Consider the following 22,893-nt stretch of genomic DNA (forward strand, 5'->3'; position numbering starts at 1 on the left):
AGGTTTGGCCATCACGTGCCTCGGTAGCGCAGTAGGCAGCGCGTAAGTCTCATAATCTTAAGGTCGTGAGTTCGATCCTCACCCGGGGCATTTAATTTACTTCCGTTCACAGCTAAATTGACGGCTCTGGGGTTGCGAAGGAGCAAAACAGCTTGTAGTTTGTTATCCATAAGGCTTCAACAACTCAGCGTGAAAATGCTTACTTCCCGTTACTACTACTTGCAGTTCTTTTGTGAAATTTTCAAGAAAAAATGTACTAGTAATAAAACTGAATTTCGTATGATATAACATGTAAAGTCACACAGTGTATGACCTGCTATATAATGACAGGCTGCAGGTCTTTACTTGCGAAATAAGTAAATAAATATTACTACTCACAGCTTTGCTTTTCCTCCTACCCCTGTAACAACGAGGCCAAAAGCAACGGACTGTGACTTTTGCCATGCGCGCCTCGGCATGGGAGAGCGAAAAGATGCTCGCAAACAGGGAAAGTGCGACACGGAAAGCCAGTGGAGGGGGTGTAAACCCCAAAAATAAGCGTGCGCGTCCGGTGTGGTCTAGTGGCTAGGATACCTGGCTTTCACCCAGGAGGCCCGGGTTCGATTCCCGGTACCGGAATGTAATTTTTTCGGAACAAATCACGACAAGTTTGGACCCTGCGAAATGCTGTTTCACGTCCTCCTCGCGTTATAGCTACTGGTTCATAAGCGTGAGCTGAAAACAGTCGAGAGAAACGGGCACGCAATGAAATTACTACGAGCAGCGGAATAAAGGGAGAAGAGACCCTGGTCCACTGTTGGACTGCTACCATAGAAATGTTACCTGTAAATACGCAGAGCCACTCCCTCTAAGCGCTGGAAGACAGAGTGCACCGAGGCCCGTTAGCTCAGTTGGTTAGAGCGTCGTGCTAATAACGCGAAGGTCGTGGGTTCGATCCCCCCACGGGCCACTTCGATTTTACTACTTCAAAAAGGCAACGCCGATTTCCCCGGGCAAGTATGGTGACAAAGAAATCGTCACATTGTGTGGGAGCTGATAGGGGACCCGAAAGCGACTTGTCGGGACGCGCTAAAACACTTCACAGGTCACAGCACGCTGAACACACAGTTTGTCGTCCGATCACCGCTACTGCGCGACGCTGGGCGTTGTCAGTGCTTGGGCGGGTGACCGCCTGCGAACACAGGGCGCTGCCGACAGTTTCAATTCGTATTTCTCTTTTCTCGTCGGTTTCGGAGCTGCAGCGCTATTCGGTCTAGGGCACTGGCGCCACGTTTTGCCTCTCGGTATGCCAAGTCGCGCCGTGCGGCCACAGTGAAATGAAGGAGCGTGTTGTAAAATTTTCAACAAAGAAAAAAAGAAATGTGCTAGTAATAAAACTGAATTTGTCTGACAGAACATGTAAAATCACACAATGCACGATAACAGGCAGCAGGTCTTTACTTGAGGCATAAGTAATGTTGTGCCCGCCTCGCCATACCTCTCTCAGTCGTTTCGCGTGCTTGTCCTTCTGATATAGGCCGATTGGAGAGCGTCAGCTCTCGCGTCAGCCGAGACAAGTCGAGACTCAAGCGGAATCGACGCACACAATATAGGGTGGCCTGCAGCCAGTAAGAGGAGGAAAGAAACATTAATTTAATGACGCGTGGCAAAAGTACTCATACGCAGAAGTAAAACGCAGGCTGCGGTGGCCGGGAATCGAACCCGGATCAACTGCTTGGAAGGCAACTATGCTGACCATTACACCACCACCGCACGGTTTTCTTCCGCGCACGCCGCGCTGTGTCTGCTTCCCGCCTGTCGGCGGCGGCTGAAGGTGGTCGCAGCAGCAGGCGCATTACGGGGTAGGCGAGCGCATCCAGACAGCGTCTCTACGCACATTTCGCGTCCTTTGGCAAGAGTCGTCGCGTGCGTGCGCCGCAACACTACTTAGACGATCGCGTTCGGGCGTCATTTTTAAGCAGTGCAGCGCAGGATTCAGCGTTTGTAGCATTCTCTCGAGAGGATGCCACGGCGCTGGACGGCAGTCCCACTTTCCCTTCAGACGTCTGCCGCGGAGAGCACAAGGAAGCTGCAAACTAGCTGAGCATCGGTGGTTCAGTGGTAGAATGCTCGCCTGCCACGCGGGCGGCCCGGGTTCGATTCCCGGCCGATGCATCATTTTGTTTTTTCCCCGATAGTGGAGCTGCGTGTCCTTCGCACTCGAAGTGCGTGGGCCACGAGAATGAACCGCGGGATTCCGTGTGGAAACAACCAAACACGCAGCGCGCACGTCTTCTCGTTTGGACTCCTGCGTGCTATTGTGCATACTGGCGTCGGCCTATCATCGCAAGTTGCCTGCAGCGCCGGGAATGCACGTGTAGTAACAGAAAAAATGAGCCAGCAAGTGCAGACTCTCTACCACTAGTATTTGCTACTTGCCGAGATACCAGAAGGTTTGGCCATCACGTGCCTCGGTAGCGCAGTAGGCAGCGCGTAAGTCTCATAATCTTAAGGTCGTGAGTTCGATCCTCACTCGGGGCATTTAATTTACTTCCGTTCACAGCTAAATTGACGGCTCTGGGGTTGCGAAGGAGCAAAACAGCTTGTAGTTTGTTATCCATAAGGCTTCAACAACTCAGCGTGAAAATGCTTACTTCCCGTTATTACTACTTGCAGTTCTTTTGTGAAATTTTCAAGAAAAAATGTACTAGTAATAAAACTGAATTTCGTATGATATAACATGTAAAGTCACACAGTGTATGACCTGCTATATAATGACAGGCTGCAGGTCTTTACTTGCGAAATAAGTAAATAAATATTACTACTCACAGCTTTGCTTTTCCTCCTACCCCTGTAACAACGAGGCCAAAAGCAACGGACTGTGACTTTTGCCATGCGCGCCTCGGCATGGGAGAGCGAAAAGATGCTCGCAAACAGGGAAAGTGCGACACGGAAAGCCAGTGGAGGGGGTGTAAACCCCAAAAATAAGCGTGCGCGTCCGGTGTGGTCTAGTGGCTAGGATACCTGGCTTTCACCCAGGAGGCCCGGGTTCGATTCCCGGTACCGGAATGTAATTTTTTCGGAACAAATCACGACAAGTTTGGACCCTGCGAAATGCTGTTTCACGTCCTCCTCGCGTTATAGCTACTGGTTCATAAGCGTGAGCTGAAAACAGTCGAGAGAAACGGGCACGCAATGAAATTACTACGAGCAGCGGAATAAAGGGAGAAGAGACCCTGGTCCACTGTTGGACTGCTACCATAGAAATGTTACCTGTAAATACGCAGAGCCACTCCCTCTAAGCGCTGGAAGACAGAGTGCACCGAGGCCCGTTAGCTCAGTTGGTTAGAGCGTCGTGCTAATAACGCGAAGGTCGTGGGTTCGATCCCCCCACGGGCCACTTCGATTTTACTACTTCAAAAAGGCAACGCCGATTTCCCCGGGCAAGTATGGTGACAAAGAAATCGTCACATTGTGTGGGAGCTGATAGGGGACCCGAAAGCGACTTGTCGGGACGCGCTAAAACACTTCACAGGTCACAGCACGCTGAACACACAGTTTGTCGTCCGATCACCGCTACTGCGCGACGCTGGGCGTTGTCAGTGCTTGGGCGGGTGACCGCCTGCGAACACAGGGCGCTGCCGACAGTTTCAATTCGTATTTCTCTTTTCTCGTCGGTTTCGGAGCTGCAGCGCTATTCGGTCTAGGGCACTGGCGCCACGTTTTGCCTCTCGGTATGCCAAGTCGCGCCGTGCGGCCACAGTGAAATGAAGGAGCGTGTTGTAAAATTTTCAACAAAGAAAAAAAGAAATGTGCTAGTAATAAAACTGAATTTGTCTGACAGAACATGTAAAATCACACAATGCACGATAACAGGCAGCAGGTCTTTACTTGAGGCATAAGTAATGTTGTGCCCGCCTCGCCATACCTCTCTCAGTCGTTTCGCGTGCTTGTCCTTCTGATATAGGCCGATTGGAGAGCGTCAGCTCTCGCGTCAGCCGAGACAAGTCGAGACTCAAGCGGAATCGACGCACACAATATAGGGTGGCCTGCAGCCAGTAAGAGGAGGAAAGAAACATTAATTTAATGACGCGTGGCAAAAGTACTCATACGCAGAAGTAAAACGCAGGCTGCGGTGGCCGGGAATCGAACCCGGATCAACTGCTTGGAAGGCAACTATGCTGACCATTACACCACCACCGCACGGTTTTCTTCCGCGCACGCCGCGCTGTGTCTGCTTCCCGCCTGTCGGCGGCGGCTGAAGGTGGTCGCAGCAGCAGGCGCATTACGGGGTAGGCGAGCGCATCCAGACAGCGTCTCTACGCACATTTCGCGTCCTTTGGCAAGAGTCGTCGCGTGCGTGCGCCGCAACACTACTTAGACGATCGCGTTCGGGCGTCATTTTTAAGCAGTGCAGCGCAGGATTCAGCGTTTGTAGCATTCTCTCGAGAGGATGCCACGGCGCTGGACGGCAGTCCCACTTTCCCTTCAGACGTCTGCCGCGGAGAGCACAAGGAAGCTGCAAACTAGCTGAGCATCGGTGGTTCAGTGGTAGAATGCTCGCCTGCCACGCGGGCGGCCCGGGTTCGATTCCCGGCCGATGCATCATTTTGTTTTTTCCCCGATAGTGGAGCTGCGTGTCCTTCGCACTCGAAGTGCGTGGGCCACGAGAATGAACCGCGGGATTCCGTGTGGAAACAACCAAACACGCAGCGCGCACGTCTTCTCGTTTGGACTCCTGCGTGCTATTGTGCATACTGGCGTCGGCCTATCATCGCAAGTTGCCTGCAGCGCCGGGAATGCACGTGTAGTAACAGAAAAAATGAGCCAGCAAGTGCAGACTCTCTACCACTAGTATTTGCTACTTGCCGAGATACCAGAAGGTTTGGCCATCACGTGCCTCGGTAGCGCAGTAGGCAGCGCGTAAGTCTCATAATCTTAAGGTCGTGAGTTCGATCCTCACTCGGGGCATTTAATTTACTTCCGTTCACAGCTAAATTGACGGCTCTGGGGTTGCGAAGGAGCAAAACAGCTTGTAGTTTGTTATCCATAAGGCTTCAACAACTCAGCGTGAAAATGCTTACTTCCCGTTATTACTACTTGCAGTTCTTTTGTGAAATTTTCAAGAAAAAATGTACTAGTAATAAAACTGAATTTCGTATGATATAACATGTAAAGTCACACAGTGTATGACCTGCTATATAATGACAGGCTGCAGGTCTTTACTTGCGAAATAAGTAAATAAATATTACTACTCACAGCTTTGCTTTTCCTCCTACCCCTGTAACAACGAGGCCAAAAGCAACGGACTGTGACTTTTGCCATGCGCGCCTCGGCATGGGAGAGCGAAAAGATGCTCGCAAACAGGGAAAGTGCGACACGGAAAGCCAGTGGAGGGGGTGTAAACCCCAAAAATAAGCGTGCGCGTCCGGTGTGGTCTAGTGGCTAGGATACCTGGCTTTCACCCAGGAGGCCCGGGTTCGATTCCCGGTACCGGAATGTAATTTTTTCGGAACAAATCACGACAAGTTTGGACCCTGCGAAATGCTGTTTCACGTCCTCCTCGCGTTATAGCTACTGGTTCATAAGCGTGAGCTGAAAACAGTCGAGAGAAACGGGCACGCAATGAAATTACTACGAGCAGCGGAATAAAGGGAGAAGAGACCCTGGTCCACTGTTGGACTGCTACCATAGAAATGTTACCTGTAAATACGCAGAGCCACTCCCTCTAAGCGCTGGAAGACAGAGTGCACCGAGGCCCGTTAGCTCAGTTGGTTAGAGCGTCGTGCTAATAACGCGAAGGTCGTGGGTTCGATCCCCCCACGGGCCACTTCGATTTTACTACTTCAAAAAGGCAACGCCGATTTCCCCGGGCAAGTATGGTGACAAAGAAATCGTCACATTGTGTGGGAGCTGATAGGGGACCCGAAAGCGACTTGTCGGGACGCGCTAAAACACTTCACAGGTCACAGCACGCTGAACACACAGTTTGTCGTCCGATCACCGCTACTGCGCGACGCTGGGCGTTGTCAGTGCTTGGGCGGGTGACCGCCTGCGAACACAGGGCGCTGCCGACAGTTTCAATTCGTATTTCTCTTTTCTCGTCGGTTTCGGAGCTGCAGCGCTATTCGGTCTAGGGCACTGGCGCCACGTTTTGCCTCTCGGTATGCCAAGTCGCGCCGTGCGGCCACAGTGAAATGAAGGAGCGTGTTGTAAAATTTTCAACAAAGAAAAAAAGAAATGTGCTAGTAATAAAACTGAATTTGTCTGACAGAACATGTAAAATCACACAATGCACGATAACAGGCAGCAGGTCTTTACTTGAGGCATAAGTAATGTTGTGCCCGCCTCGCCATACCTCTCTCAGTCGTTTCGCGTGCTTGTCCTTCTGATATAGGCCGATTGGAGAGCGTCAGCTCTCGCGTCAGCCGAGCAAAGTCGAGACAAGTCGAGACTCAAGCGGAATCGACGCACACAATATAGGGTGGCCTGCAGCCAGTAAGAGGAGGAAAGAAACATTAATTTAATGACGCGTGGCAAAAGTACTCATACGCAGAAGTAAAACGCAGGCTGCGGTGGCCGGGAATCGAACCCGGATCAACTGCTTGGAAGGCAACTATGCTGACCATTACACCACCACCGCACGGTTTTCTTCCGCGCACGCCGCGCTGTGTCTGCTTCCCGCCTGTCGGCGGCGGCTGAAGGTGGTCGCAGCAGCAGGCGCATTACGGGGTAGGCGAGCGCATCCAGACAGCGTCTCTACGCACATTTCGCGTCCTTTGGCAAGAGTCGTCGCGTGCGTGCGCCGCAACACTACTTAGACGATCGCGTTCGGGCGTCATTTTTAAGCAGTGCAGCGCAGGATTCAGCGTTTGTAGCATTCTCTCGAGAGGATGCCACGGCGCTGGACGGCAGTCCCACTTTCCCTTCAGACGTCTGCCGCGGAGAGCACAAGGAAGCTGCAAACTAGCTGAGCATCGGTGGTTCAGTGGTAGTCTGCCTGCAGCGGCGGTGGCGAGCGGTTCGTCGTGCTGTGCTTCGCTCTGCGGCTGGCTTTGTTTACATCCGCTGTGTAAGTCTGTGCGTTTTCGCCGGCGCTTCGCAGTAGTTAGATATTCTGTCAACGTTCGAAAATGCAGTAATGGCTCAACTTAGTAGAAAGGACACTCTGAAATTTACCTTTGATCGACGTTTTGCTCGACCTAAATCTTTCGAAATTGAGGATTGGTTAGAGGAAGTTGTTCAAGTTCCGTTTGAAGATACTGTTGGTTTTCACTTGTCAATTGTGAGTAGTGTGATGTACTTGAAGCTGAAAAACCCTGAGTTATGCGAACGAGTTGTCAATAATACCGGTGGTAAGCTTAAGTTTAAACACAGTGATGGAAATATTGGCGAAGTTACTGTCGATCATGTGGGACTTGGTATTCGAACAATTCGAATTTTTGAGCTACCCTTTGAAGTTCCTACAGATGCGATCAATCTTGTTATTGCACCCTTTGGGAAAGTCCTCAGTAATTTTGCAGAAAAATGGTCCGGTGCTCACAAATATCCGGTTTTGAACGGTGTCAGGCAGTTGAAGGTGGACTTATTACGACATATTCCGTCTTATATTAACGTTTGCGGTTATCGAGGTATCGTCATTTATGATGGTCAACCACGAACGTGTGCAGCTTGCAATTCTCCAGGTCATATTCGTTCTGAATGTATTCAAAGACGTGTTGTGCAGCTGCCGACAGGTGAACCGGTGAAGTCCGCGGAGATGACTATTTTGTCCACCACTTACGCTTCGGTGGCTCGCGACCAACCGACCGACCAACTGCCCATGGATACCGAAGTAGACATTCGCCCCCAACCAACCCTTCCTCCAACGGCCGAGCAACTTGTTGACATTTCTGAGCGACAAGAGCAACACCTGAGTGTGAGTGACGTGGTTGATTCCGTAGCGCAGTCCCCGACTCTGTCAACAGAACAAAATCCCACCTCCTCAGAGACGCAGGTCAGGACTGTGACTGCTGAATGTCGTTCCCCACAACCCCACCATGAAATCTCGGATTCCGATGAGCGTTGTCCACCTGCTAAATCCCCGCGGAAGAACAAGAAACGCAGAATCGCCCGCCAGGGTGCGGAAGAGGCGGCGGCGTCGTTGCGGGGAAAGGTGCAGCAAATCATGGACAAAGTCAGTGCAAAATCACCAGAATCCTCCCGACAACAGGCGCTAACTTCTGCACACCTGCGGGATGAAGATCGTGCAATCACGCTAACTGAGCCCTCTCGCGATGCGACCGGCCAGGTGTCTCCCATGTGCAGTGACGATGTTGATCATTGTTTAAAAGAACAACGACAACATCATCCTCTTGCGTCCAAGAACCCCAGCACTATAGACTGGGCGGCGGAACCAGAGGTCGAACACATGGACGCTGATGCAACTGATATTCCAGTCACTTCCCGATTTCCCGAACAGCCTTCTACGGCAGTAGAACCGGCACATGATGATAAGTTACTGGATCCACGGCAGGCAAACAAAGAAGAGGACTCTGACTTCTTTTAAAACGGCGCCGATTCCTTCTTACTCTCGTAAGAGCGTGAATGACTGATCAGCAGGCGTATAAAATTGGTACATTAAATATAAATAAAATCCGCAGTTCCCTCAAACTCGACAACATCGTAGACCTCTTATACGCCGCCGACATTGATATCCTCTTGCTTCAGGAGGTCGCCGACATTGCTTTGAACCACATTCCCGGTTATAATGTGACGGCCAATCCGGGACACGGTTCCGATTTAGGCACCGCTATTCTCACGAAAGAAGGAATTATCGTCCAGAATGTAGAACGACTCATAAGTTGTAGGGGAATTGGCGTGACTATCAATAATGTTAGACTCCTAAATCTGTATGCACCTTCCGGCTCAACTAATAGGCGACGCCGAGCGGACTTTTTCAAGGAAGAAATACTTCCGCTTTTTGCAACACAATATGACCACCTAATATTGGCGGGAGATTTTAACTGTGTACTTAACGCCAAAGATCAGACGCCGCATTTCAATAAATCGATTGAATTAGAACAGATCGTCAAGGATTTACGTTTAGTCGATACGTGGGAGCACAAGTTTGGTACAACACCTGGTTTTACTCACGTCACGAATCATTCAGCGAGTAGATTGGACCGCATTTACGTATCGGACACTCTCAGACAGCAAATTTTACAAACTGAGGTCTGGCCAACCAGTTTCTCCGACCATGCGGCTTATATTTGCACGCTGAATTTGGGGAAACAGGAAACCTACCGAGGCAAAGGACTATGGAAACTAAATGTTGCACATTTAGACGATCCTGAATGCAGAGAAGCCTTCACTCGAGCGTGGAATGAAAGTGAAGCCAAATTCAGTACGTACGGCTCGGCATTGCAATGGTGGCTCGAATGCGCTAAACCGAAAATTCGTAAATCCATGATACAATATTCCCGGAATAAGAACTGGTGGTTTAAGAGAACGATGGAGTTTTATTATCAATGTCTTCGAGACTTATATACTCTTGATGCCACTGTGATTGACAACTACCCCCGCATTAAAAGACTGCAAGCAAAAATATTACTTTTGAAACGAAAACAGATGGAAGGTTACAAAATTAGAGGTCGGGTTTCGACTATGGCAAAAGGCGAACAGCCATCCATTTATCACCTGATACGTGAAACTAAACGAGCACGGACAAAGATCTTAACTGAACTACAATCCGAAGACGGCACGATTCTAACTCGGCAACACGATATCAGAGACGCCGTTCAAACTTATTACACTGACTTGATGTCCAATAAACCTACCGACGACGAAGCCCTTGCAGAGTTCCGGAGCAGCTTAACGCACAGGCTTCGCCCTGCGGATGTAGCCGAACTCGTCACCGATGTAACGGAAGATGAACTGGAAGATGTGGTGTTCCACAGTCCAAAAAACAAATCTCCCGGATGTGACGGTCTCCCAGTGGAACTTTATCAAGTCTTCTGGCCACAACTGAAGACAAAGCTGACGGTGCTCTGCAACGAACTTCTCCAACCGGACATGCCCATTCCTCCGCCATTCAGTGAAGGACTTGTGGTCTTACTCCCGAAACGGACGAGCAATAACACCGTCGCAACTTTGCGACCCATTACGTTGCTCAACAGCGACTACAAAATTTTTGCTCGCATTCTCGCAACGAGAATGAAAACTGTGATGCATACCGTCATTGGACCACATCAAACGAGTGTTGGAAAGGACAGAGCTATATATCAGACATTATCAGACTATCGAGATGTGATTTCTGTTGCGGACGCTTGCAAAATCCGATGTGCTATCGTAACTTTAGATTTCGCACAGGCTTTCGACAGAGTGAACCATCCTTACCTTTTCCAGATAATGCAGACTCTGGGTTTTCCTCCGCAGTTCATCAGCATCATACAGAAATTGTTACGGAATAGTACATCCAAACTTGTCGTTAACGGTCAGCCAAGTCGCGCCGTCCCGATAAACAGTTCTGTTAGGCAGGGCTGCCCTATGTCGATGGCGCTGTTTGCCATTGCGATCGAACCGCTGCTAGTCACCTTGACGGAACGTTTACAAGGACTCCACATACACGGGCAGAAGATAGTGTGCCGAGCTTACGCTGATGATGTTACCTTCCTAGCTATGAATGTCAATGAGGTCGAGAGGGGTCTCCTGATCATCTCACAATATGAAAAGGCATCTGGTGCGAAACTGCATTGGACGAAATCAGGGATCATGAACGTTGGGCAAGGCATAGGCGCGATCGGTCATGGCCAGCTTAAAGCGATCACTAGGATGACGTGTCTCGGTGTCGATTTTCGGAACACCATCCGCCACACCATTGCCGCCAATTATAAGCAATTGCTCAACAAAATTCGTGCTTGTGCGAAGTTACATAGCGTCAGGAAATTGGACGAGCTTCAAAAGGTTGAATTGGCCAATATTTATATCACTGCCAAAATCAATTATGTGGCTCAAGTTTTGCCCATCCCCACCGATATAGCCAAATGCATGCTGTCCGCGCTTGGACACTTTGTATGTCGTGGCCAGATCTTTAAAGTTCGATATGACACCTTGACACTCCCAACGCGAGATGGCGGACTCAGTCTCACCGATGTACACAAAAAAGCGAAAGCTCTTTATTTCTGCAAAACTTACAAGCTATGGAAACAGTCACCGACCAGTCTGACCGCTCTTGTCCTGAATGAAATCGCACCGACTGATCTTCAACCGCCAATTGATGTGCACCATATACCGACTGCGCTCTACCACTTCAAGAGTTTTCTCTTAGAGTATAGTTATGTCCATACAACAGTCTCTGAAAAGAATTTGACGACAGTTAAGGCAATCTACAACTCCTTTGTGGCAACTAAATCACGGAATGTTATCGAACAAAAATTTCCAAACTACAACTGGGACGCGACGTGGCAAAACATCCACAGCCCCTACTTACCTTCGCAAGTAAAGGCGACGTGGTACGCTGCCGTCAATAGAAAAATCCCGACGCAGTCCAGGCTTCATGCAATTCATTTGCAGGACTCGCCAATGTGTGTCACGTGTAATCTCATAGACAGCGAAGAACACCGTTTCGTCTGTGGTACCACGAAAGATATATGGGGTTACGCCCGACAGAAACTGTCGAGCATCAAGAGGACCTCACCATCTGCGATAACGCCAGCTGACTTTCTCAACCCTGAAGCAATCCCATTTCCCAGGACAAAGCGGAATGCTGTCAACTGGATAATAGGTCACACAGTGCACTATATTTTTAGTACTGGCGATAAGAACAAAGACGATTTCGTTCTATACCTGACCCTGCAGCACAGCATGATCGCACGCGAACGTAACTACAAGGCGACCTTTGCCAACTTTTTAAGCAAGACCATTGTGTGATATGCGATTCGACACTCGACCCGTCAGTCTTGCCATGACGGGGACCGTAATATTTAAAGAACGCCCGAAACTATACCACGAGACATGAATGCATGTTTAACCTTCTTTCGAAGTAAGGCGAAACCGACTATTCGCTACATCATTGAGGAGCAGCAGAGGACAATAACAGACGAAAGATGTGAAGACAACACTAGAGAAAAAAAAACAAACACTTTTCGTTTTCTTATATTTTGCACCAACAAAGGAGAAGATTCCTTTTTAATCACTTATTTCTTATTTATTTATTTATTAATCCTAACCAGAAAAGGTACTTTAGTTCGACACTGCTTAACATAGTTGAAAGTGTCATCATTTTTTTTTTTTGCCGTTAACGCCTCACTCACCTAGAAGAAATGGATTGAGTTCTGGTGGAAGAATGGATCCCTTCTGGAAGATCCTCATAAAAAAAAAAAAAAAAAAAAAAAAAAAAAAAAAAAAAAAAAAAAAAAAAAAAAAAAAGAGGAAAAAAAAAGTGGTTCAAACAAAATTATAAATAAAAAATAAAAAAATTAAAAAAATTTCACATATACAAATGGGTGACTGGTATGGGGGCGACATCGAGGCCAGGCCTCAGGATTCTTGACCCCTGCCCTCTTTGCCGCCGCCTGCCTGCCACCTTCTTTTAAAAAATAGAAGAAAAAAAAAAAAAAAAAAAAGAAAAAGAGAAAAAAAAAAGAAAAAAGTGGCGCAACGGTAGCGCGTCTGACAAAAAAAAAAAAAAAAAAAAAAAAAAAGTCGGTAGAGCGTCAAAAAAAAAAAAAAAAAAAAAAAAAAAAAGTGGTAGAATGCTCGCCTGCCACGCGGGCGGCCCGGGTTCGATTCCCGGCCGATGCATCATTTTGTTTTTTCCCCGATAGTGGAGCTGCGTGTCCTTCGCACTCGAAGTGCGTGGGCCACGAGAATGAACCGCGGGATTCCGTGTGGAAACAACCAAACACGCAGCGCGCACGTCTTCTCGTTTGGACTCCTGCGTGCTATTGTGCATACTGGCGTCGGCCTATCATCGCAAGTTGCCTGCAGCGCCGGGAATGCACGTGTAGTAACAGAAAAAATGAGCCAGCAAGTGCAGACTCTCTACCACTAGTATTTGCTACTTGCCGAGATACCAGAAGGTTTGGCCATCACGTGCCTCGGTAGCGCAGTAGGCAGCGCGTAAGTCTCATAATCTTAAGGTCGTGAGTTCGATCCTCACTCGGGGCATTTAATTTACTTCCGTTCACAGCTAAATTGACGGCTCTGGGGTTGCGAAGGAGCAAAACAGCTTGTAGTTTGTTATCCATAAGGCTTCAACAACTCAGCGTGAAAATGCTTACTTCCCGTTATTACTACTTGCAGTTCTTTTGTGAAATTTTCAAGAAAAAATGTACTAGTAATAAAACTGAATTTCGTATGATATAACATGTAAAGTCACACAGTGTATGACCTGCTATATAATGACAGGCTGCAGGTCTTTACTTGCGAAATAAGTAAATAAATATTACTACTCACAGCTTTGCTTTTCCTCCTACCCCTGTAACAACGAGGCCAAAAGCAACGGACTGTGACTTTTGCCATGCGCGCCTCGGCATGGGAGAGCGAAAAGATGCTCGCAAACAGGGAAAGTGCGACACGGAAAGCCAGTGGAGGGGGTGTAAACCCCAAAAATAAGCGTGCGCGTCCGGTGTGGTCTAGTGGCTAGGATACCTGGCTTTCACCCAGGAGGCCCGGGTTCGATTCCCGGTACCGGAATGTAATTTTTTCGGAACAAATCACGACAAGTTTGGACCCTGCGAAATGCTGTTTCACGTCCTCCTCGCGTTATAGCTACTGGTTCATAAGCGTGAGCTGAAAACAGTCGAGAGAAACGGGCACGCAATGAAATTACTACGAGCAGCGGAATAAAGGGAGAAGAGACCCTGGTCCACTGTTGGACTGCTACCATAGAAATGTTACCTGTAAATACGCAGAGCCACTCCCTCTAAGCGCTGGAAGACAGAGTGCACCGAGGCCCGTTAGCTCAGTTGGTTAGAGCGTCGTGCTAATAACGCGAAGGTCGTGGGTTCGATCCCCCCACGGGCCACTTCGATTTTACTACTTCAAAAAGGCAACGCCGATTTCCCCGGGCAAGTATGGTGACAAAGAAATCGTCACATTGTGTGGGAGCTGATAGGGGACCCGAAAGCGACTTGTCGGGACGCGCTAAAACACTTCACAGGTCACAGCACGCTGAACACACAGTTTGTCGTCCGATCACCGCTACTGCGCGACGCTGGGCGTTGTCAGTGCTTGGGCGGGTGACCGCCTGCGAACACAGGGCGCTGCCGACAGTTTCAATTCGTATTTCTCTTTTCTCGTCGGTTTCGGAGCTGCAGCGCTATTCGGTCTAGGGCACTGGCGCCACGTTTTGCCTCTCGGTATGCCAAGTCGCGCCGTGCGGCCACAGTGAAATGAAGGAGCGTGTTGTAAAATTTTCAACAAAGAAAAAAAGAAATGTGCTAGTAATAAAACTGAATTTGTCTGACAGAACATGTAAAATCACACAATGCACGATAACAGGCAGCAGGTCTTTACTTGAGGCATAAGTAATGTTGTGCCCGCCTCGCCATACCTCTCTCAGTCGTTTCGCGTGCTTGTCCTTCTGATATAGGCCGATTGGAGAGCGTCAGCTCTCGCGTCAGCCGAGCAAAGTCGAGACAAGTCGAGACTCAAGCGGAATCGACGCACACAATATAGGGTGGCCTGCAGCCAGTAAGAGGAGGAAAGAAACATTAATTTAATGACGCGTGGCAAAAGTACTCATACGCAGAAGTAAAACGCAGGCTGCGGTGGCCGGGAATCGAACCCGGATCAACTGCTTGGAAGGCAACTATGCTGACCATTACACCACCACCGCACGGTTTTCTTCCGCGCACGCCGCGCTGTGTCTGCTTCCCGCCTGTCGGCGGCGGCTGAAGGTGGTCGCAGCAGCAGGCGCATTACGGGGTAGGCGAGCGCATCCAGACAGCGTCTCTACGCACATTTCGCGTCCTTTGGCAAGAGTCGTCGCGTGCGTGCGCCGCAACACTACTTAGACGATCGCGTTCGGGCGTCATTTTTAAGCAGTGCAGCGCAGGATTCAGCGTTTGTAGCATTCTCTCGAGAGGATGCCACGGCGCTGGACGGCAGTCCCACTTTCCCTTCAGACGTCTGCCGCGGAGAGCACAAGGAAGCTGCAAACTAGCTGAGCATCGGTGGTTCAGTGGTAGAATGCTCGCCTGCCACGCGGGCGGCCCGGGTTCGATTCCCGGCCGATGCATCATTTTGTTTTTTCCCCGATAGTGGAGCTGCGTGTCCTTCGCACTCGAAGTGCGTGGGCCACGAGAATGAACCGCGGGATTCCGTGTGGAAACAACCAAACACGCAGCGCGCACGTCTTCTCGTTTGGACTCCTGCGTGCTATTGTGCATACTGGCGTCGGCCTATCATCGCAAGTTGCCTGCAGCGCCGGGAATGCACGTGTAGTAACAGAAAAAATGAGCCAGCAAGTGCAGACTCTCTACCACTAGTATTTGCTACTTGCCGAGATACCAGAAGGTTTGGCCATCACGTGCCTCGGTAGCGCAGTAGGCAGCGCGTAAGTCTCATAATCTTAAGGTCGTGAGTTCGATCCTCACTCGGGGCATTTAATTTACTTCCGTTCACAGCTAAATTGACGGCTCTGGGGTTGCGAAGGAGCAAAACAGCTTGTAGTTTGTTATCCATAAGGCTTCAACAACTCAGCGTGAAAATGCTTACTTCCCGTTATTACTACTTGCAGTTCTTTTGTGAAATTTTCAAGAAAAAATGTACTAGTAATAAAACTGAATTTCGTATGATATAACATGTAAAGTCACACAGTGTATGACCTGCTATATAATGACAGGCTGCAGGTCTTTACTTGCGAAATAAGTAAATAAATATTACTACTCACAGCTTTGCTTTTCCTCCTACCCCTGTAACAACGAGGCCAAAAGCAACGGACTGTGACTTTTGCCATGCGCGCCTCGGCATGGGAGAGCGAAAAGATGCTCGCAAACAGGGAAAGTGCGACACGGAAAGCCAGTGGAGGGGGTGTAAACCCCAAAAATAAGCGTGCGCGTCCGGTGTGGTCTAGTGGCTAGGATACCTGGCTTTCACCCAGGAGGCCCGGGTTCGATTCCCGGTACCGGAATGTAATTTTTTCGGAACAAATCACGACAAGTTTGGACCCTGCGAAATGCTGTTTCACGTCCTCCTCGCGTTATAGCTACTGGTTCATAAGCGTGAGCTGAAAACAGTCGAGAGAAACGGGCACGCAATGAAATTACTACGAGCAGCGGAATAAAGGGAGAAGAGACCCTGGTCCACTGTTGGACTGCTACCATAGAAATGTTACCTGTAAATACGCAGAGCCACTCCCTCTAAGCGCTGGAAGACAGAGTGCACCGAGGCCCGTTAGCTCAGTTGGTTAGAGCGTCGTGCTAATAACGCGAAGGTCGTGGGTTCGATCCCCCCACGGGCCACTTCGATTTTACTACTTCAAAAAGGCAACGCCGATTTCCCCGGGCAAGTATGGTGACAAAGAAATCGTCACATTGTGTGGGAGCTGATAGGGGACCCGAAAGCGACTTGTCGGGACGCGCTAAAACACTTCACAGGTCACAGCACGCTGAACACACAGTTTGTCGTCCGATCACCGCTACTGCGCGACGCTGGGCGTTGTCAGTGCTTGGGCGGGTGACCGCCTGCGAACACAGGGCGCTGCCGACAGTTTCAATTCGTATTTCTCTTTTCTCGTCGGTTTCGGAGCTGCAGCGCTATTCGGTCTAGGGCACTGGCGCCACGTTTTGCCTCTCGGTATGCCAAGTCGCGCCGTGCGGCCACAGTGAAATGAAGGAGCGTGTTGTAAAATTTTCAACAAAGAAAAAAAGAAATGTGCTAGTAATAAAACTGAATTTGTCTGACAGAACATGTAAAATCACACAATGCACGATAACAGGCAGCAGGTCTTTACTTGAGGCATAAGTAATGTTGTGCCCGCCTCGCCATACCTCTCTCAGTCGTTTCGCGTGCTTGTCCTTCTGATATAGGCCGATTGGAGAGCGTCAGCTCTCGCGTCAGCCGAGCAAAGTCGAGACAAGTCGAGACTCAAGCGGAATCGACGCACACAATATAGGGTGGCCTGCAGCCAGTAAGAGGAGGAAAGAAACATTAATTTAATGACGCGTGGCAAAAGTACTCATACGCAGAAGTAAAACGCAGGCTGCGGTGGCCGGGAATCGAACCCGGATCAACTGCTTGGAAGGCAACTATGCTGACCATTACACCACCACCGCACGGTTTTCTTCCGCGCACGCCGCGCTGTGTCTGCTTCCCGCCTGTCGGCGGCGGCTGAAGGTGGTCGCAGCAGCAGGCGCATTACGGGGTAGGCGAGCGCATCCAGACAGCGTCTCTACGCACATTTCGCGTCCTTTGGCAAGAGTCGTCGCGTGCGTGCGCCGCAACACTACTTAGACGATCGCGTTCGGGCGTCATTTTTAAGCAGTGCAGCGCAGGATTCAGCGTTTGTAGCATTCTCTCGAGAGGATGCCACGGCGCTGGACGGCAGTCCCACTTTCCCTTCAGACGTCTGCCGCGGAGAGCACAAGGAAGCTGCAAACTAGCTGAGCATCGGTGGTTCAGTGGTAGAATGCTCGCCTGCCACGCGGGCGGCCCGGGTTCGATTCCCGGCCGATGCATCATTTTGTTTTTTCCCCGATAGTGGAGCTGCGTGTCCTTCGCACTCGAAGTGCGTGGGCCACGAGAATGAACCGCGGGATTCCGTGTGGAAACAACCAAACACGCAGCGCGCACGTCTTCTCGTTTGGACTCCTGCGTGCTATTGTGCATACTGGCGTCGGCCTATCATCGCAAGTTGCCTGCAGCGCCGGGAATGCACGTGTAGTAACAGAAAAAATGAGCCAGCAAGTGCAGACTCTCTACCACTAGTATTTGCTACTTGCCGAGATACCAGAAGGTTTGGCCATCACGTGCCTCGGTAGCGCAGTAGGCAGCGCGTAAGTCTCATAATCTTAAGGTCGTGAGTTCGATCCTCACTCGGGGCATTTAATTTACTTCCGTTCACAGCTAAATTGACGGCTCTGGGGTTGCGAAGGAGCAAAACAGCTTGTAGTTTGTTATCCATAAGGCTTCAACAACTCAGCGTGAAAATGCTTACTTCCCGTTATTACTACTTGCAGTTCTTTTGTGAAATTTTCAAGAAAAAATGTACTAGTAATAAAACTGAATTTCGTATGATATAACATGTAAAGTCACACAGTGTATGACCTGCTATATAATGACAGGCTGCAGGTCTTTACTTGCGAAATAAGTAAATAAATATTACTACTCACAGCTTTGCTTTTCCTCCTACCCCTGTAACAACGAGGCCAAAAGCAACGGACTGTGACTTTTGCCATGCGCGCCTCGGCATGGGAGAGCGAAAAGATGCTCGCAAACAGGGAAAGTGCGACACGGAAAGCCAGTGGAGGGGGTGTAAACCCCAAAAATAAGCGTGCGCGTCCGGTGTGGTCTAGTGGCTAGGATACCTGGCTTTCACCCAGGAGGCCCGGGTTCGATTCCCGGTACCGGAATGTAATTTTTTCGGAACAAATCACGACAAGTTTGGACCCTGCGAAATGCTGTTTCACGTCCTCCTCGCGTTATAGCTACTGGTTCATAAGCGTGAGCTGAAAACAGTCGAGAGAAACGGGCACGCAATGAAATTACTACGAGCAGCGGAATAAAGGGAGAAGAGACCCTGGTCCACTGTTGGACTGCTACCATAGAAATGTTACCTGTAAATACGCAGAGCCACTCCTTCTAAGCGCTGGAAGACAGAGTGCACCGAGGCCCGTTAGCTCAGTTGGTTAGAGCGTCGTGCTAATAACGCGAAGGTCGTGGGTTCGATCCCCCCACGGGCCACTTCGATTTTACTACTTCAAAAAGGCAACGCCGATTTCCCCGGGCAAGTATGGTGACAAAGAAATCGTCACATTGTGTGGGAGCTGATAGGGGACCCGAAAGCGACTTGTCGGGACGCGCTAAAACACTTCACAGGTCACAGCACGCTGAACACACAGTTTGTCGTCCGATCACCGCTACTGCGCGACGCTGGGCGTTGTCAGTGCTTGGGCGGGTGACCGCCTGCGAACACAGGGCGCTGCCGACAGTTTCAATTCGTATTTCTCTTTTCTCGTCGGTTTCGGAGCTGCAGCGCTATTCGGTCTAGGGCACTGGCGCCACGTTTTGCCTCTCGGTATGCCAAGTCGCGCCGTGCGGCCACAGTGAAATGAAGGAGCGTGTTGTAAAATTTTCAACAAAGAAAAAAAGAAATGTGCTAGTAATAAAACTGAATTTGTCTGACAGAACATGTAAAATCACACAATGCACGATAACAGGCAGCAGGTCTTTACTTGAGGCATAAGTAATGTTGTGCCCGATTCGCCATACCTCTCTCAGTCGTTTCGCGTGCTTGTCCTTCTGATATAGGCCGATTGGAGAGCGTCAGCTCTCGCGTCAGCCGAGCAAAGTCGAGACAAGTCGAGACTCAAGCGGAATCGACGCACACAATATAGGGTGGCCTGCAGCCAGTAAGAGGAGGAAAGAAACATTAATTTAATGACGCGTGGCAAAAGTACTCATACGCAGAAGTAAAACGCAGGCTGCGGTGGCCGGGAATCGAACCCGGATCAACTGCTTGGAAGGCAACTATGCTGACCATTACACCACCACCGCACGGTTTTCTTCCGCGCACGCCGCGCTGTGTCTGCTTCCCGCCTGTCGGCGGCGGCTGAAGGTGGTCGCAGCAGCAGGCGCATTACGGGGTAGGCGAGCGCATCCAGACAGCGTCTCTACGCACATTTCGCGTCCTTTGGCAAGAGTCGTCGCGTGCGTGCGCCGCAACACTACTTAGACGATCGCGTTCGGGCGTCATTTTTAAGCAGTGCAGCGCAGGATTCAGCGTTTGTAGCATTCTCTCGAGAGGATGCCACGGCGCTGGACGGCAGTCCCACTTTCCCTTCAGACGTCTGCCGCGGAGAGCACAAGGAAGCTGCAAACTAGCTGAGCATCGGTGGTTCAGTGGTAGAATGCTCGCCTGCCACGCGGGCGGCCCGGGTTCGATTCCCGGCCGATGCATCATTTTGTTTTTTCCCCGATAGTGGAGCTGCGTGTCCTTCGCACTCGAAGTGCGTGGGCCACGAGAATGAACCGCGGGATTCCGTGTGGAAACAACCAAACACGCAGCGCGCACGTCTTCTCGTTTGGACTCCTGCGTGCTATTGTGCATACTGGCGTCGGCCTATCATCGCAAGTTGCCTGCAGCGCCGGGAATGCACGTGTAGTAACAGAAAAAATGAGCCAGCAAGTGCAGACTCTCTACCACTAGTATTTGCTACTTGCCGAGATACCAGAAGGTTTGGCCATCACGTGCCTCGGTAGCGCAGTAGGCAGCGCGTAAGTCTCATAATCTTAAGGTCGTGAGTTCGATCCTCACTCGGGGCATTTAATTTACTTCCGTTCACAGCTAAATTGACGGCTCTGGGGTTGCGAAGGAGCAAAACAGCTTGTAGTTTGTTATCCATAAGGCTTCAACAACTCAGCGTGAAAATGCTTACTTCCCGTTATTACTACTTGCAGTTCTTTTGTGAAATTTTCAAGAAAAAATGTACTAGTAATAAAACTGAATTTCGTATGATATAACATGTAAAGTCACACAGTGTATGACCTGCTATATAATGACAGGCTGCAGGTCTTTACTTGCGAAATAAGTAAATAAATATTACTACTCACAGCTTTGCTTTTCCTCCTACCCCTGTAACAACGAGGCCAAAAGCAACGGACTGTGACTTTTGCCATGCGCGCCTCGGCATGGGAGAGCGAAAAGATGCTCGCAAACAGGGAAAGTGCGACACGGAAAGCCAGTGGAGGGGGTGTAAACCCCAAAAATAAGCGTGCGCGTCCGGTGTGGTCTAGTGGCTAGGATACCTGGCTTTCACCCAGGAGGCCCGGGTTCGATTCCCGGTACCGGAATGTAATTTTTCGGAACAAATCACGACAAGTTTGGACCCTGCGAAATGCTGTTTCACGTCCTCCTCGCGTTATAGCTACTGGTTCATAAGCGTGAGCTGAAAACAGTCGAGAGAAACGGGCACGCAATGAAATTACTACGAGCAGCGGAATAAAGGGAGAAGAGACCCTGGTCCACTGTTGGACTGCTACCATAGAAATGTTACCTGTAAATACGCAGAGCCACTCCCTCTAAGCGCTGGAAGACAGAGTGCACCGAGGCCCGTTAGCTCAGTTGGTTAGAGCGTCGTGCTAATAACGCGAAGGTCGTGGGTTCGATCCCCCCACGGGCCACTTCGATTTTACTACTTCAAAAAGGCAACGCCGATTTCCCCGGGCAAGTATGGTGACAAAGAAATCGTCACATTGTGTGGGAGCTGATAGGGGACCCGAAAGCGACTTGTCGGGACGCGCTAAAACACTTCACAGGTCACAGCACGCTGAACACACAGTTTGTCGTCCGATCACCGCTACTGCGCGACGCTGGGCGTTGTCAGTGCTTGGGCGGGTGACCGCCTGCGAACACAGGGCGCTGCCGACAGTTTCAATTCGTATTTCTCTTTTCTCGTCGGTTTCGGAGCTGCAGCGCTATTCGGTCTAGGGCACTGGCGCCACGTTTTGCCTCTCGGTATGCCAAGTCGCGCCGTGCGGCCACAGTGAAATGAAGGAGCGTGTTGTAAAATTTTCAACAAAGAAAAAAAGAAATGTGCTAGTAATAAAACTGAATTTGTCTGACAGAACATGTAAAATCACACAATGCACGATAACAGGCAGCAGGTCTTTACTTGAGGCATAAGTAATGTTGTGCCCGCCTCGCCATACCTCTCTCAGTCGTTTCGCGTGCTTGTCCTTCTGATATAGGCCGATTGGAGAGCGTCAGCTCTCGCGTCAGCCGAGCAAAGTCGAGACAAGTCGAGACTCAAGCGGAATCGACGCACACAATATAGGGTGGCCTGCAGCCAGTAAGAGGAGGAAAGAAACATTAATTTAATGACGCGTGGCAAAAGTACTCATACGCAGAAGTAAAACGCAGGCTGCGGTGGCCGGGAATCGAACCCGGATCAACTGCTTGGAAGGCAACTATGCTGACCATTACACCACCACCGCACGGTTTTCTTCCGCGCACGCCGCGCTGTGTCTGCTTCCCGCCTGTCGGAGGCGGCTGAAGGTGGTCGCAGCAGCAGGCGCATTACGGGGTAGGCGAGCGCATCCAGACAGCGTCTCTACGCACATTTCGCGTCCTTTGGCAAGAGTCGTCGCGTGCGTGCGCCGCAACACTACTTAGACGATCGCGTTCGGGCGTCATTTTTAAGCAGTGCAGCGCAGGATTCAGCGTTTGTAGCATTCTCTCGAGAGGATGCCACGGCGCTGGACGGCAGTCCCACTTTCCCTTCAGACGTCTGCCGCGGAGAGCACAAGGAAGCTGCAAACTAGCTGAGCATCGGTGGTTCAGTGGTAGAATGCTCGCCTGCCACGCGGGCGGCCCGGGTTCGATTCCCGGCCGATGCATCATTTTGTTTTTTCCCCGATAGTGGAGCTGCGTGTCCTTCGCACTCGAAGTGCGTGGGCCACGAGAATGAACCGCGGGATTCCGTGTGGAAACAACCAAACACGCAGCGCGCACGTCTTCTCGTTTGGACTCCTGCGTGCTATTGTGCATACTGGCGTCGGCCTATCATCGCAAGTTGCCTGCAGCGCCGGGAATGCACGTGTAGTAACAGAAAAAATGAGCCAGCAAGTGCAGACTCTCTACCACTAGTATTTGCTACTTGCCGAGATACCAGAAGGTTTGGCCATCACGTGCCTCGGTAGCGCAGTAGGCAGCGCGTAAGTCTCATAATCTTAAGGTCGTGAGTTCGATCCTCACTCGGGGCATTTAAT

At 50.2% G+C, this 22,893-nt stretch overlaps 35 non-coding genes across 35 annotated transcripts; 28 read left to right on the plus strand and 7 right to left on the minus strand.

Annotated features, from left to right (window-relative positions):
• The first annotated feature begins 17 nt into the window (after positions 1-17).
• Positions 18-90, plus strand: Trnam-cau (transfer RNA methionine (anticodon CAU)). The gene has a single exon. It is a non-coding gene; the product is annotated as a tRNA-Met (tRNA).
• Positions 91-546: 456 nt separating this feature from the next.
• Trnae-uuc (transfer RNA glutamic acid (anticodon UUC)) lies at positions 547-618 on the plus strand. Its single transcript has one exon. It is a non-coding gene; the product is annotated as a tRNA-Glu (tRNA).
• Positions 619-875: 257 nt separating this feature from the next.
• On the plus strand, positions 876-949 carry Trnai-aau (transfer RNA isoleucine (anticodon AAU)). The gene has a single exon. It is a non-coding gene; the product is annotated as a tRNA-Ile (tRNA).
• Positions 950-1,680: 731 nt separating this feature from the next.
• Positions 1,681-1,752, minus strand: Trnag-ucc (transfer RNA glycine (anticodon UCC)). The gene has a single exon. It is a non-coding gene; the product is annotated as a tRNA-Gly (tRNA).
• Positions 1,753-2,083: 331 nt separating this feature from the next.
• On the plus strand, positions 2,084-2,154 carry Trnag-gcc (transfer RNA glycine (anticodon GCC)). Its single transcript has one exon. It is a non-coding gene; the product is annotated as a tRNA-Gly (tRNA).
• Positions 2,155-2,447: 293 nt separating this feature from the next.
• On the plus strand, positions 2,448-2,520 carry Trnam-cau (transfer RNA methionine (anticodon CAU)). Its single transcript has one exon. It is a non-coding gene; the product is annotated as a tRNA-Met (tRNA).
• A 456-nt stretch (positions 2,521-2,976) lies between these two features.
• Trnae-uuc (transfer RNA glutamic acid (anticodon UUC)) lies at positions 2,977-3,048 on the plus strand. The gene has a single exon. It is a non-coding gene; the product is annotated as a tRNA-Glu (tRNA).
• Positions 3,049-3,305: 257 nt separating this feature from the next.
• On the plus strand, positions 3,306-3,379 carry Trnai-aau (transfer RNA isoleucine (anticodon AAU)). The gene has a single exon. It is a non-coding gene; the product is annotated as a tRNA-Ile (tRNA).
• A 731-nt stretch (positions 3,380-4,110) lies between these two features.
• Positions 4,111-4,182, minus strand: Trnag-ucc (transfer RNA glycine (anticodon UCC)). The gene has a single exon. It is a non-coding gene; the product is annotated as a tRNA-Gly (tRNA).
• A 331-nt stretch (positions 4,183-4,513) lies between these two features.
• Positions 4,514-4,584, plus strand: Trnag-gcc (transfer RNA glycine (anticodon GCC)). The gene has a single exon. It is a non-coding gene; the product is annotated as a tRNA-Gly (tRNA).
• A 293-nt stretch (positions 4,585-4,877) lies between these two features.
• Trnam-cau (transfer RNA methionine (anticodon CAU)) lies at positions 4,878-4,950 on the plus strand. The gene has a single exon. It is a non-coding gene; the product is annotated as a tRNA-Met (tRNA).
• A 456-nt stretch (positions 4,951-5,406) lies between these two features.
• Trnae-uuc (transfer RNA glutamic acid (anticodon UUC)) lies at positions 5,407-5,478 on the plus strand. The gene has a single exon. It is a non-coding gene; the product is annotated as a tRNA-Glu (tRNA).
• Positions 5,479-5,735: 257 nt separating this feature from the next.
• On the plus strand, positions 5,736-5,809 carry Trnai-aau (transfer RNA isoleucine (anticodon AAU)). The gene has a single exon. It is a non-coding gene; the product is annotated as a tRNA-Ile (tRNA).
• A 741-nt stretch (positions 5,810-6,550) lies between these two features.
• Trnag-ucc (transfer RNA glycine (anticodon UCC)) lies at positions 6,551-6,622 on the minus strand. Its single transcript has one exon. It is a non-coding gene; the product is annotated as a tRNA-Gly (tRNA).
• A 6,433-nt stretch (positions 6,623-13,055) lies between these two features.
• On the plus strand, positions 13,056-13,128 carry Trnam-cau (transfer RNA methionine (anticodon CAU)). The gene has a single exon. It is a non-coding gene; the product is annotated as a tRNA-Met (tRNA).
• A 456-nt stretch (positions 13,129-13,584) lies between these two features.
• On the plus strand, positions 13,585-13,656 carry Trnae-uuc (transfer RNA glutamic acid (anticodon UUC)). Its single transcript has one exon. It is a non-coding gene; the product is annotated as a tRNA-Glu (tRNA).
• Positions 13,657-13,913: 257 nt separating this feature from the next.
• Positions 13,914-13,987, plus strand: Trnai-aau (transfer RNA isoleucine (anticodon AAU)). The gene has a single exon. It is a non-coding gene; the product is annotated as a tRNA-Ile (tRNA).
• Positions 13,988-14,728: 741 nt separating this feature from the next.
• Trnag-ucc (transfer RNA glycine (anticodon UCC)) lies at positions 14,729-14,800 on the minus strand. Its single transcript has one exon. It is a non-coding gene; the product is annotated as a tRNA-Gly (tRNA).
• A 331-nt stretch (positions 14,801-15,131) lies between these two features.
• Positions 15,132-15,202, plus strand: Trnag-gcc (transfer RNA glycine (anticodon GCC)). The gene has a single exon. It is a non-coding gene; the product is annotated as a tRNA-Gly (tRNA).
• A 293-nt stretch (positions 15,203-15,495) lies between these two features.
• On the plus strand, positions 15,496-15,568 carry Trnam-cau (transfer RNA methionine (anticodon CAU)). Its single transcript has one exon. It is a non-coding gene; the product is annotated as a tRNA-Met (tRNA).
• Positions 15,569-16,024: 456 nt separating this feature from the next.
• On the plus strand, positions 16,025-16,096 carry Trnae-uuc (transfer RNA glutamic acid (anticodon UUC)). Its single transcript has one exon. It is a non-coding gene; the product is annotated as a tRNA-Glu (tRNA).
• Positions 16,097-16,353: 257 nt separating this feature from the next.
• Positions 16,354-16,427, plus strand: Trnai-aau (transfer RNA isoleucine (anticodon AAU)). The gene has a single exon. It is a non-coding gene; the product is annotated as a tRNA-Ile (tRNA).
• Positions 16,428-17,168: 741 nt separating this feature from the next.
• Positions 17,169-17,240, minus strand: Trnag-ucc (transfer RNA glycine (anticodon UCC)). The gene has a single exon. It is a non-coding gene; the product is annotated as a tRNA-Gly (tRNA).
• A 331-nt stretch (positions 17,241-17,571) lies between these two features.
• Trnag-gcc (transfer RNA glycine (anticodon GCC)) lies at positions 17,572-17,642 on the plus strand. Its single transcript has one exon. It is a non-coding gene; the product is annotated as a tRNA-Gly (tRNA).
• Positions 17,643-17,935: 293 nt separating this feature from the next.
• On the plus strand, positions 17,936-18,008 carry Trnam-cau (transfer RNA methionine (anticodon CAU)). The gene has a single exon. It is a non-coding gene; the product is annotated as a tRNA-Met (tRNA).
• A 456-nt stretch (positions 18,009-18,464) lies between these two features.
• On the plus strand, positions 18,465-18,536 carry Trnae-uuc (transfer RNA glutamic acid (anticodon UUC)). Its single transcript has one exon. It is a non-coding gene; the product is annotated as a tRNA-Glu (tRNA).
• Positions 18,537-18,793: 257 nt separating this feature from the next.
• Trnai-aau (transfer RNA isoleucine (anticodon AAU)) lies at positions 18,794-18,867 on the plus strand. The gene has a single exon. It is a non-coding gene; the product is annotated as a tRNA-Ile (tRNA).
• A 741-nt stretch (positions 18,868-19,608) lies between these two features.
• On the minus strand, positions 19,609-19,680 carry Trnag-ucc (transfer RNA glycine (anticodon UCC)). Its single transcript has one exon. It is a non-coding gene; the product is annotated as a tRNA-Gly (tRNA).
• A 331-nt stretch (positions 19,681-20,011) lies between these two features.
• Positions 20,012-20,082, plus strand: Trnag-gcc (transfer RNA glycine (anticodon GCC)). Its single transcript has one exon. It is a non-coding gene; the product is annotated as a tRNA-Gly (tRNA).
• A 293-nt stretch (positions 20,083-20,375) lies between these two features.
• On the plus strand, positions 20,376-20,448 carry Trnam-cau (transfer RNA methionine (anticodon CAU)). The gene has a single exon. It is a non-coding gene; the product is annotated as a tRNA-Met (tRNA).
• A 456-nt stretch (positions 20,449-20,904) lies between these two features.
• Trnae-uuc (transfer RNA glutamic acid (anticodon UUC)) lies at positions 20,905-20,976 on the plus strand. Its single transcript has one exon. It is a non-coding gene; the product is annotated as a tRNA-Glu (tRNA).
• A 256-nt stretch (positions 20,977-21,232) lies between these two features.
• On the plus strand, positions 21,233-21,306 carry Trnai-aau (transfer RNA isoleucine (anticodon AAU)). The gene has a single exon. It is a non-coding gene; the product is annotated as a tRNA-Ile (tRNA).
• A 741-nt stretch (positions 21,307-22,047) lies between these two features.
• On the minus strand, positions 22,048-22,119 carry Trnag-ucc (transfer RNA glycine (anticodon UCC)). Its single transcript has one exon. It is a non-coding gene; the product is annotated as a tRNA-Gly (tRNA).
• Positions 22,120-22,450: 331 nt separating this feature from the next.
• Positions 22,451-22,521, plus strand: Trnag-gcc (transfer RNA glycine (anticodon GCC)). The gene has a single exon. It is a non-coding gene; the product is annotated as a tRNA-Gly (tRNA).
• Positions 22,522-22,814: 293 nt separating this feature from the next.
• On the plus strand, positions 22,815-22,887 carry Trnam-cau (transfer RNA methionine (anticodon CAU)). Its single transcript has one exon. It is a non-coding gene; the product is annotated as a tRNA-Met (tRNA).
• Positions 22,888-22,893: the final 6 nt, after the last annotated feature.

Source organism: Schistocerca gregaria, unplaced genomic scaffold (genome assembly GCF_023897955.1).
Source record: "Schistocerca gregaria isolate iqSchGreg1 unplaced genomic scaffold, iqSchGreg1.2 ptg000885l, whole genome shotgun sequence".
Classification (NCBI taxonomy): domain Eukaryota; kingdom Metazoa; phylum Arthropoda; class Insecta; order Orthoptera; family Acrididae; genus Schistocerca; species Schistocerca gregaria.